Here is a 13,595-nt window from a genome sequence, read left to right as displayed (position 1 = left end):
CTCTTCCTCCTCCTCCTATTCTTCCTCCTCCTCCTTCTCTTCTTTTCATTCTCTTCCTCATTCTCCTCTCTTGCTGAATATGGACAAAGGTCTCTCCGAAGAAGTCTTACGATCACCGACCCGAGTCTTCTTCAGACACGAAGTACGATTTTTTTTTTTTTGGGGGGGGAGGGAGGGGAGGGGCTGAGGGGGGGGAGTTACGTTCGGGTTGCAGGTCATCCACCCAAAATACCTGGGGCACTGTTGGTTAGGCTATGGGCATTTCCTAGATGCAATCCCCACACAGAAGACACCGAACATCTCATTTCTCAACTCTTCGAGTTTCATGTCATTAAATCATGTGTGCATTAACTTGTAGAAAAAATCATTTAACTCATTTTTTTTTAAGGAAAAACTCTTCACCATACCAATGGTTAAGATCTGTCTTGAATAACCAATTTCGTGGGGTTGTTAACTTATGCAACCATCCTGGCTTACGACCAGTTTCCGACCACCTTCGACCGAAAATCAAGCGATCGGTCGGCGACACAAAACCTACGCAAGGAAACGAAACGGAAAACGTGAATGTGGTTGACAAGATGAAAATCTATGTACAGGGGCCTACTCAGTGTGTGTTGTAATATATCTATCCATCTATCGATCTATCTATTTATCTATCTTATTACCGACTACCAGCGACTTCCAAAGACTACATGCAACTGGTCGGCGATCACCTGGTCGCCGGTGGTCGGAAACTGGTCGCAAAGGGAACTCAAAAGAAGAACATACAACAGCAGGCCTACTGGTCCTAATGAGGCTGTTTGTACATTTCTCACAGTGCATACAAACCTTACCTAACCAAAGGCTGTATCGTTTGATGATGGATAGAGCGGAGGTCCTTCAGGGGATCTTTAGGGCTAAGTCGATGCTCTCCATCGATTTATTTCATTTTTTTTTTTTTTGTCTTCTTCCCTTTCTTTTCCTTTATCATCAATCTCTGCCTTGTGAGACTCTCTGTTGCCTTTCACTTTCCTTCCTTCTCCTGTACCAAGTCTTTATCGCCTTTTTTTTTTAATTTCTCTATCTATCCCCTTTCCTCTCTTCTCCTATCTTCATCTCCATTCTTTTACTTTTAAGTCTCCTCTACCTTTCCCATTTCTTCCTCTTGTCATTATTCCTTCGCCTTAGTCATGATCATTTTTGTTTTCTATTCGTTCCATATTCTCCCCTCTCCTCTTTATTTTTATTGTTTTTATCTATTTGTTTATTAACTATTTATTTATCTTATATTAATTAATGTTATTTATTTCATTTTCTTATCTTATTTTGTTTTGTTTTATTTATCTTTTATTTTTTATTTTATCTTTATCTATTTATTTATTTCATTTATTTATCTATTTATTTATTTATTTTATCTATTTAGCTATTTATTTTTATTTTTTATTTTTTTATTTTTGTCTGATTTTTTTCTCTGTTGCCTTCCTCCTCACCCTCCTCTTTCTCTCCCACTTTATTTCTTTCGTTTTTCTTTCTCTTTTTCCTCCTCTTTTTTCTTTCTCTTTTTATCGCAAAAGAGCTATTCCAGTTTTCATCATACTGGATATTCCTCTAGTCTTCACCATTCCTCTCCCACTCCATTTTCTTTTTTTCTAAAGATTTCTTCTCTTTATTTAATTATTTGTTCGTCCTTTTAACTTTCTCTTATCTTCTAATTCTTCTAATTTATATTTATATTTAATTTCTATATTTTTCCCTTCACTTAGTCTATCTTTGACTTACAGTCTTTGTCAATCTCACTTTCCATTCCTTCGGCCCATCAACTTCATTTTGTTTACCTGGATTTTCCATACGTTGTGACGTCACGGTTGGCACCCCTTATTATGACGTCACGGTTGGCACTCCATCAATATGACGTCACGGTTGACACCACTCATCATGACGTCATGACCGACCCCATCCAATCTGTTTGTTTATCTTATCTTATTTTATTTTTTGGAAATCAATTTTTTTTTTAATATCTGTTTTCTTAATTAACATATTTCATTCATTCTTATTTCCTTGCACTTTGTTATACATGTCTTTAGTGAACTTTAGTATTTCATGATATACTTTATTCAGTACTGGTTCACCTGATTAATTAATTATCATAATGATTAGTTTTGGTTTTAATTTCTCTAGACGCCTGCAACCATAATATAACCTCTACGATCTGTCGAGTTCTCTCAGTGTGTGTGTGTATGTGTATATGTGTGTATCTGTGTGTGTGTGTGTGTGTGTGTGTGTGTGTGTGTGTGTGTGTGTGTGTGTGTGTGTGTGTGTGTGTGTGTGTGTGTGTGTGTGTGTGTGTGTGTGTGAACATAAGAATAAAGGAGACTGCAAGAGACCATAAGGCCTACACTAGGCAGCTCCGTACCCATCACCACCTGTCATCCCCATCCATAAAGTTGTCTAATCGTTTTTTTAAAACAACTGATAGTTTCAGCGCTTACTACATGGTTACTAAGTTTATTCCATTCATCGACCACCCTGTTAGTAAACCAATTTTTTGCCTATTTCGTTCTAAAATCTAAGTTTAAGAAGTGTGTGTGTGTGTGTGTGTGTGTGTGTCTGTGTGTGTGTGTGTGTGTGTGTGTGTGTGTGTGTGTGTGTGTATCTGTATGTGTGTGTATGTGCATGTGTGTATGTGTGTGTGTATTTCTATGCAACCGGGTAGCAGAAAAAGAAGAACAGTCGGCCGTTGCCAACTCTAATAAATATATATATATATATATATATATATATATATATATATATATATATATATATATATATATATATATGAACCATTTTAATCACCCAGTTGATTGGGATAACGTTAAAGTCATCACATACAATAACAACATAACAGAAAGAAATTTAATTGAATACAGTTTGATCAAATCTAGTAAGGGGATAAAAGTTAATCTTCATCAAGGTTTGTACAAATTAGATAATTATATTTCTCATGAAATTTCAAAATTATTTAAATTATAATATAAATTATGAGTAGTTGTCCCATACTTGTTGGTTACCAGGACGGTTCAGACGTCCGTCACGTGTACTTCTTCCACTACCTCTCCGAATGCCCTCTTTACTATATATTCTGTACCTTGTTTCTTCATTTTATAATTCCTTCTTTGTATCTGCACTGAAGATGTAATTATACGAAAGCGCTCTGCTTCGTTAGTTTACTTTTCCTAGTGGTTACTTACGCATTTGTGAACACACGTTCCTAGTGTTTTTATTGCATATATATATATATATATATATATATATATATATATATATATATATATATATATATCCTGGGTGAAAGGGAGGGTGAAAATCAAAATTAAAGGAAGAAGACATTGGGCCCAATCCGGGGATCGAATGCCAGACCTTCGGGGTAGCACCTCCCAGAGGAAGATAAGGGCGCTGACTAGTCCTAAAGATGATCATCGGGAAAGGGGGAGATGACCATATCCGACTACCATCACTGACCCTTCACCTAGTCATATCTCCTCGTAAATTGAAACAAATTATTTGATCTCTTTTCATTTTGTTGGATAAATCTTATTCGCTATTTTCTTGTTTCCCGAATGTTTTATTCCATTTCTTTTGTGTCTGTCATTCGTATTTTTCCTCCACCCTCCGCCGTTCCCCCTTCTGTATTTTTCCAATCGTTCTTCTTTATTCGTGTCTTTCTTCAATTTCTTCAGCCGGCGTTCTAATTTGGCAGCTTTCTGGGACTAACATCGCTCCAGTGATTTTTATTTTTGTTCTTCATTACATACATCTGATCGCTGTTCTCTTTCTCTCTCTCTATGTATCTATCTATTTATCTATTTTTCTCTCCCAATACATGCTATATTTATATGTATATATATACATATATATATATATATATATATATATATATATATGTATATATATACTGTATATATAAATATTTATATGTATATGCATACATATATATATATATATATACATATATATACATATACATCTATACATATATATATATATATATATATATATATACATATATATATACATATATATATATATATATATATATATATATATATATATATGTTGAATAAAATATTGACAGATTTTGAATGATGGTGGAGAAAGAAATGAGGAAATAGTGGGAGAATTTAACGCTGACGTTTCGACCTCACAGTGTCTTTACTTCATTTGGAAATACACTCTTAGAGTATATTTCCAAATGTCATAATGACACAAACACTTGTCGGAAGACAAGCCTGCATAAAGGATTTCATGGAATACAATACATACCACGTTTCCCCCGGGTGCCCTCGGCGGAATGATTAGTCCGTGAACTAAGTCGTTCCGTTTTAAAGGGGCAGGATGGCGTGACGGTACGGTCTTCGCCTTATAAGAAGCAAGCCGCTCAGGCAAGGGTTCGAATCCCAGTAGGAGAATTTATTTCCATATATATATATATATATATATATATCATATATATATTATATATATACATATATGTATATATATATATATATATATATATATGTATATATATATATATATATATATATATGTATATCAATGGGTGATTATGATAGATTAAGAGTAACCATATTCTACGACAACCCCCGTACCAGTTTCCTGGCTATGAAAAACAATCTGTCTGGTAATGGTCGCACATTAACGAGAACCAATGTTATATATGAATACCGTTGTACTTCTGGGGACTACGCACCCCGTAATTCTACATACATTGGGTTCACGACGTGCCAACTGAGGAGACGGTTGTTCCTACATTTACAACAAGGAGCAGTTAAACAGCACCACCTCCAATACCACCAGGCTGTAATTGATAGGGAGACTATCGTGAAAAACACTAAGATAGTCGCACACTAACAAAATAAATGAATTGAAAATGCTTGAAGCCCTCCACATAAGGGAAAAAGTTGCAATAATCAACATACAATCCAACATGACTTCTATTATTCCACTATTCAATTCCTCTTCTAGATTTGGAGCCCATCGGCAGCAACACCCAACTCCTTCCTCTCCCCCTCCTCCACCTCACCAACCCCCTCCTGACCAGTGGGGTGTCCCTACGAGACGAACCATCCGACCTGACTCCCCCCCTCACCCTTCCCCTCCCCCTCTTGGGCGAAGTGTCCGCCTACGCAGTCTCAAGATCATTTCAGCGTTCCCAAGCGGCGTATATCTAAATCCATGTTGTCTGTACAATATTGCCAAATTTGTATCATGTAGCTATGTAAAACTGTGACTTAATTTTTGTATACTATTCTGAAGATGACTCCCTGAAGTCGAAACGTCAATTAAACATGGAAGACTATGGAAGGCTTGTATTTGCCCACTCCCCTGAAATGAGATCTACTGTGAGAAAAATTGAAAATATCAGTAAGAAGATTAATCAGTGTATATATACATATATATATATATATATACATATATATATATATATATATACATATATATGTATGTATGTGTGTGTGTGTGTGTGTGTGTGTGTGTGTGTGTGTGTACACATCTTTCTGTTTCTCCAACTGCTTCTTACATTACTTCTCTCATCCATGACCATCCTCACGATCTTGTCATTACCCTACCCACCTCACCCCCGGCGAGCGTCTTCAAGTTATCCGAGCGAATGCCTTCCTACGTCTTTGCTCGTTCTCTCCCACGCCCTTTCATGTCCCCCTTCCCAGACTCACTCCTACTGCCCTGGCATCCAGACGTCCGAGAGCGATTTTCGTTTTGTCTACAATTCCTTTTATCTGAAAGAAACTCTGATGGACAAAACTCCTTTTGTTTTGTATTTGTAGTCACTTAACTTTCTGTTCTGTTCTGCCTTCAAGGAGTTTTATTCTGTTGAAGGAGACCCATTTTAGTGCCAAAAGACTTCGATACCTTCCGTGTCGAGTGATTATTATTCTTTTATTCCTGCTGCCGCTATGCGATTTTATTCATTTGAGTAGCGTCCCTTCCAACGGCCGTGAAGGGAGTACAGCAAATGTGGGAGAGGGGAAGGGGTCGAAAGGAAGGAATGTGAGAGATCAGACGTGAGCATCAGAAGGGAGGAGGGAGTGGAGGGGAGAATCAAGAGGAGAAAACATTTCTCGAGAGGAGATATATGGTAAAGGTCATAGGAAAAGAGGAAGAAAAAGAAGGAGTTGAATAGAACAGAAGGAACGAATATGTAGAGATATATGTAGAGATAGATAAAGATATGTAGATAAAGATAGATAAAGATATGTAGAGATAGATAAAGAATAGAATATTAAATGGATAGATAAAATGGATATGTATGAAGATAAAGATATGTAGATATGTAGATAAAGATATGTAGATAAAGATAGATAAAGATATGTAGAGATAGATAAAGAATAGAATATTAAATGGAAGGAGATAAAGAAGAAAAGGAGGATTAGGAGGGTAATAGAGAAGAAATCAAATGATAAACGAGGTTACAGAAAGGATGACAAAGAAGAAGAGAAGTAGGAAGATAATAGAGTGTCGGAGGAAGAAGATGAAAAACTCTACAAAAAGTAAAAAAGAGAAAGAGAGGATGAGAAATGCAACGAAGAGAGTGGATATTATGGAAGAGAGCAGATGTAGCCATGAAGCGACGGGGAAACAAGATATGCAATAACGAGTAAGAGAGGCATAAGAGGGAGAAAAGAGGAAGAGAAAGTGAAATGAAGAGAGGAATTGAAATTATGAAAGAGAGAAAAGAAAGTGATGAAGTGATGTAAGATAGAGAGACGTAGAGAGAAAGAGAAATGACACGAGAGAAAAAGAGATGATGAGAAATGGAGATCATAAACCCGTTTTTCGAAATATTGAATCTCCGGCTTTCGTTTGATGAGATCGAGCTGAGGTCTGTAAGGTTTTCGGTCTTTGGAGTGAGTGAACGGTTGAGAAGCACTGGGTCATCTACCGAGTGAGGTTTTTTAAACGTCGCCATGGCCGAGCGGTCTACGCCGAGGACCAGAAGTCTCACAGTCCTTGGTTCGAACCCCACCTCCCACTAAAAAAAAAAAAAAAAAAAAAAAAAAAAAAAAAAAAAAAAAAAAAAAAAAAAAAAAAAAAAAAAAAAAAAAAAAAAAAAAATCTGGTCCTACAGGCCTTGGTTCGAACCCCACCTCCCACTAAAAGAAAAAAAAGAAGGGAAAAATATATATATATATATATATATGAATGAATAGGGTAAAGAAATAGGAAGGAAAGGAAAGGAGAGGAAATAAAGGGAGGATGACAGAGTGAGTGAGGAACGTTAGATAGATAAAAAAAAATAGGGTGAGGATGAAGGGAGGAGAGAGGGAAGAAGAGGGAGGAGCAAATGGGAAGGAAGAGGGGATGGAGAGAAAAATAGACTTTGAAGGAAACTGAGCGGAAGGCAAAAGCACAAGTCAAGAAAAGGGAGGAAGAGGACGAGAAGGAAGAAGAGGAAGAGGTGAAGGAGTAGGAGGCAGAAGAGAGGAATATAGAATAAAGGAAGAGAGAAAGGAAGGAGGCACTTGGAGAGAATATTGGAGGGGAAGAAGGGAATTCGGAATAAGATGCGATGAATGACAAGAAAGGATAAAGGAAGAGGAGGGAAACAGGATATAATATAAGGATGGGAGGATCACGTGGAGATATGATAAAGAGGATTTATATATATATATATATATATATATATATATATATATATATATATTATATATATATATATATATATATATATATATATATATATATATATATATACCCTTACACGGGGGGTAGCCAAAAAGAAAAAAGGCATAGAAACCACTCCCACCCATTCCATTTTCTATGCATTCCACTCCCCTCCACCCTCCTCCCTCCCTCTTATCTTGGCACCTCCTGGATGACGGGTCATCCCTGCATCCTCTCCACTGCCCTAGACTGTAGATAACCACTTGGAAAATGAGAACTTGGTAACCGAACGTTTTCGTGTATCATTTTCAAAATGTCTTAAATAGACGAAAACGTTCGGTTATCAAGTTCTCATTTTCTTAGTGGTTACTTGCACATTTTGTGAATCACGTGTTGTTTGTGGTTTCTTTGTACACATATATGTATGTATACTTGTGTGTGTATGTGTATACAAATATATGTATATGCATATATGCATATAAGTGGGGTGATATTGGAAGAACACAACAGTAGACATCTTTGTCCACAATAGAGACTGAGACGAACAACATATCTAGAAAGAGGAAAAGGAAGAAAGAGGGCGCGAAAGAGAAAGAGAGAGAGAGAGAGAAAGAGAGGGGGTGGGGTAGGGAAAGGAGGAGACGAGGGAGTAGAAGAGGATAACAGGATCATGGTTATGGAGATTAGCTGATGACAAACTTTTAAAGGAGCTGATCCCGGAGGGACAAGCAAGGAATATATTATGACATGTAACAAGGATCTCTCTCCTAAGAGTTTAGGTACAACCAAAGCAAGCGGTAATCACCAGTACCCGATGGGAATCGAGCCCCGGATCATGTGGAAGTGATACTTGCGAGATGGAGATGAGGAGAAAATATCCTTATCTGAAGGTGAGGGAGAGATACAGAAGGAGATAGAAGTGGATGAGTGGATGAGGAGATGGAGATAGAGAGATGAATGTACAGATATATACATAAGCATGAAAATGGGCTGGACAAGGTAGAGGGAAAAAGGAGACGAAAGGAAGAAGAGGAAGAAAAAGAGAGGTGGAAAAGAGAGTGAAAGAAATGGGAGAAAGATGAGAGAGAAGGAGAGGAGGAAAAATACATATATAGATAGATAAATAGATAAATAGAGAGAGAGAAAGAGAGAGAGAGAGACAGACAGACAGGCAGTCAGACAGAGACAGAGAGAGAGAGAAAAGAGAAAAAAAAAGAAGGAAGGAAGAAGGGGAGATATAGAGAAAGAGAGAATTACGAGAAAAATAAAGAGGGAGAAGGGGAGGAGAAAACGGAGAGGCGTGGAGGAAGAGAAGAGAGAAAAGTCCGAAGATGGATATTAGGAGAAAAGGGGGAGAGATCAAAGAAGAGACGCGGAGGAGGAGGACCCTGTGCTGGAGGAGGAGGAGGTGGAGGAGGAGGAAGAAGAGGAGGAGGAAAAGAGAGGCGGGAAGAGGAGGAGGAGGAAGAGAAGGAGGAGGGAAAGAGAGGAGAGAAGAGGAGGAGGAAGAGGAGGAGGAGGAAGAAGAGGAGGAGGAAAAGAGAGGCGGGAAGAGGAGGAGGAGGAAAAGGAGAGAAAAGAGAAGGAATTGAGAGAATTTTCAGAAGGGCAAAAGAATAAAAAGAGGAGGAGGAGGAAAAGAGAGGGGGCAGGAGGAAGAGGAGGAAAAAGAGAGAAAAGAGAAGGAAGTGAGAGAATTTTCAGGACAAAAGAATAAAAAGGGAGGAGGAAGAGGAGGAGAAAAAGAGAGGAGAGAGGAGGAAGAGAAGGAATTGAAAGAATTTTCAGAAAAACAAAAGAAAGAGAAGGAGGAAGAGGAGGAAGAGAAAAAGAAGAGAAAGAGATGGAAAAGGAAGAAGAGGAAAACGGAGGAAAATAAAGAGGAGGAGAAGCGTGAAGAGAAAGAGAAATAAAAGAGAAGATGAAGCAAAGGGGATGGAATGAGAGAGAAATCTGAGAGACGAGAGAAAGAGAGAGAGAGAGAGAGAGAGAAATAAGGGAGAAGATGAAGTAGAGGGTATGGAATGAGAGAGAGAAATCTGGGAGACGAGAAAGAGAGAAAAAGAGATAGATAGATAGATAGATAAATAGAGAGAGATGGAGAGAGAGAGAGAGAGAGAGAGAGAGAGAGAGAGAGAGAGAGAGAGAGAGAGAGAGAGAGAGGGAGAGAAATAATGGAAAAGATAAAACAGACGATAGAAGGGGATATATATATATATATATATATATATATATATATATATATATATATATATATATTATATATATACATATATATATATATATATATATATTATATATATACATATATATATATATATATATATATATATATATATATATAGAGAGAGGGAGAGAGAGAGAGAGAAAGAGACAGAGAAAGAGAGAGAGAGAGATAGAGAGGGGGGGAGAAATATTGGAGAAAATGAAACAGACGATAGAAGGGGATATATATATATATATATATATATATATATATATATAGAGAGAGAAAGAGAGAGAGAGAGAGAGAGAGAGAGAGAGAGGGGGGGGAGTGGGAGAGGAGGAAGAAGAGGGAGAGGAGGAAATCCGAAGACTTAGGGACACTCAATAAATCATTGCAGCTCTCCCCCTTATGACGCGAGGCATCTCAAAGGAGGGAAGAGGGAGGAGGAGGAGGAGGAAGAGGAGGAGGAGGAGAGAGAGTAAAAAGAGTAGGAGAATGAGGGAGAGGAGGATGGAGGGAATTTGTGTGAGGGAAGAAAGGAGGAGGAGGAAGAGGAAGAGGGGAGGAGGAGGAGGAGAGAGTAAAAAGAATAGAAGAGAGAGGAAGAGGAGGACGGAGGGAAGGTGTGTGAGAGAAGAAAGGAGGAGGAGAGGGAGGAGGAGGAGTAGGAGGAGTAGGAGGAGGAAGAGGAGGAGAGAGTAAAATGAGTAGGAGAGAGGGAGGGGAGGACGGAGAGAGGGTGTGTGAGGGAAGAAAGGAGGAAGAGGAGGAGTGAGGGAGAGGAGGACAGAGGAAAGGTGTGTGAGGGAAGAGAGGAGGAGAAAAAGGAAGAGGAAGAAGAGGAGGGAGTGAGGGAGAGGAGGACAGAGGGAAGATGTGTGTGGGAAGAAAGGAGGAGGAGGAGGAGGAGGAGGAAGAAGAGGAGGAGGGAGTAAAAAGAGTAGAAGAGGGAGGGAGAGGAAGATGTAGGGAAGCTGTATCAGGGAAGAAAGGAGAAGAAGGAGGAGGACGAGGAAGAGGAGGAGGAGGAAGAGGAGGAGGAGAAAGAGAGAATGTAACACGAGAAGGAAGAAATAAAGGAGTAGGAGGAGAAGGAGATGAAGAAGGAAAGGGAGGAGGAGGAAGAAGAGGGAGGAGGAGGAGGAGGAGGAGGAGGAGGAGGAGGAGGAGGAAATGAAATAAGAGGAGTAGAAGAAGAACGAAGTGCAGAAAGGACAGAAAAAGAGGGAATAAGAGAAGGAGAATGTGGAGGAGGAAGAGAAAAAGTTAACAAGGAGGAGAAGTATAAGAAGGAGGAGGAGGAGGAGGAGGAGGAGAGGTGTAGGAGGAGGAAGGAGGAGGAGAGGTGTAGGAGGAGGAAGGAGGAGGAGAGGTGGAGGAGGAGAAGAGTACGGAGAGGAGGAGGAGGAGGAGAAAAAGTTAAAGAGGAGGAGAAGCATAAGAAGTAGGAACGATGGAGAGAAGGAGGAGGAGGAGGAGGAGTAGAAGAAAGGGAAGAAGGAGGAGAGGAGGAGGAGAAGAGGACGAAGGAGGAGGAGGAGGAGGAGGAGAAAAAAGTTAAGGAGGAGAAGAGGAGAGAGGAGGGAGGAGAGAGGAGGAGGAAGGAGAAAGGAAGGAGGAGGAGGTGGAGGAGGAGGAGGAGGAGAAGGAGGAGGAGAAAGTAAAGAAGGAGGAGGAGGAGGAGGAGGAGGAAAAAGTGAAGAAGGAGGAGAGGAGGAGAAAGAGAGGAGAAGGAAAAGGAGGAGGAGGAGGAAGTGAAGAAGGAGGAGGAGAGGAGGAGAAGAGGACGAAGGAGGAGGATGAAGATAAGAATGAACTGACAAAGGAACATAACAAGACCAGATGAAGAAAGCGTGAACAGCGAGGAGGAAGAAGACTTTGAAAAGGATGCAGAAGAGGACGAAGAGATAAAAGGGGGACGAAAGAGGAGGAGGAGGAAGAGGAAGAAGAAGAGGAAGAGGGAGAAAGAAAAAAGGTGAAGGAGGAGGAGGACAAAAGTAGGAGGAGGAGGAAGAGGAAGAGAAAGAGGAAGAGGAGGAGAAGGAGGAGGAATTTGAGCAAGTGGGAGAGGAGGAAAAGAGAAAGGAAAAACAGGAATAGGAAAGATGAAATTAAAAAGAGGAGAAAAAACAAAAGAAAATTAAATGGAAAAGGAGAAGAAGGAAAAGGAGGAAAAGGAAATGGAGAAAGGGAAGGAAAAGAAGAAGGGAATGAAAGAGGAGAAGGAAGAGGAAAAGGAGAAGGAGAGGGAAGAGGAAAAGAAGGAAAAGGAAAATGAGAAGAAGAAGGATTAACAAAAAAGAAAATAAAAAGAAAAAGAAAAACGAAAAGAGAAAAGGAAAAAAAATCCAAAGAAAAAAAAAAGAAAAAAAAATGAAGAAAATAAAAAGGAAAAGAAAAAGGAGGAGGGGAGAAGGAGAAAAAGAAACAGAAAGAGGAGAAAGAAATAGAAGAAGTAGAAAGAAAAGGAAAAGGAGGAAGATTTAGAGAAGGACAAGGGGGTGAAAAACCAACCCCTTGGAAATGAATAAAACAATCTAATTTTAGCTAGAATAAATACAAGACGGCGAAACACATCATCAGATTAATATTCGAGAGGAATTTGGCCACGTCCTTACGGCCCAGCGTCACGCAAAAATATTTTATCTTCGCTAAAAAAGAAAAAAAAAAATTATTTATTTATTTTTAATTTTTTCATTTTAGTATTCCTTCGTTTCTATGCCTCTCTAGATCTCTCCTGCCTCTAAATCTCCGTTTTTTCGTTGTGATGTTGCTCCAAAGGATAGAAACGCTGGTAATTGACAAGAAAATGACAACCATCAGGTTAACACAAGGCAACTTCATTCTCTTGTGGGTAATTCTTTCATTAGACAAAGTAACAACCAAGTCTGTGTTTGATATAAAAAGTTATTTTTTTCTTCGTTTACCTGAATAGGTTGTCTGCCTTTGGACAGAATAAAGTATAAAAAAATAAAACTCGAGATTGGGTTAGGGAGGAATATTGGGGTGGGGGACGGGTGAGGAAGAAGAGGAAGATGAGGAGGAGGAGGAAGAGGATAAAGAAGATAAGCGGAAGTGACGTCAGCGCCCTGCGGGTAAGAACCGGAATTGCATGACAGCGCCAAACGCCCTGACGGAGACGACGACGACGACGACGACGACGACGACGACGACGACATCAAACATAAAGGAAACGCAAAGAGGAGGAAAGAGAAATCTGGAAATGGGACACGGAAGGGCTGAGGGCTAAGGGAAGCGGTTGGGGGAAGGAAATAAACAAGAAATGCAGAGGAAGTGCGAAGAGTTTACCAGAAGCTTCCGTGACAACGAAGAATAAAGAAACAAGGGACGAACGTGGAGAAAGATAACACCAAACCTGTCACTTGGTGCTGGGATCTTCGTCAAGTGAGCGAAATCATCTGGGGTTAGCCAGAACAAATACATAAGACATATGTAACAGGCCTTCAGGAATTAAGAAAAGAAAACCAATCTATCATCTACGCCAGCACTTCTCAGACTCACAAACGACTATGTTCCTCTTCCTCCTCCTCCTCCTCCTCCTCCTCCACCTCCTTCTCCTTCTTTTACTCCTCGTCTTCCTTCTCCTTCTCTTCCTCCTCCTCAACCTCCTTCCCTTCTCCTTCTCTTCCTCTTCTTCCTTCTTCTCTTCCTCCTCCTCTTCCTCCTCATCCTAATCATCATCCTCATCTTCATCCTCCTCCTCCTCCTTATCCTCATGGTGGTGGTG

Source organism: Oratosquilla oratoria, chromosome 44 (genome assembly GCF_046742065.1).
Source record: "Oratosquilla oratoria isolate Oo_2021 chromosome 44, ASM4674206v1, whole genome shotgun sequence".
Classification (NCBI taxonomy): domain Eukaryota; kingdom Metazoa; phylum Arthropoda; class Malacostraca; order Stomatopoda; family Squillidae; genus Oratosquilla; species Oratosquilla oratoria.
This window is presented reverse-complemented; position numbering follows the sequence as displayed.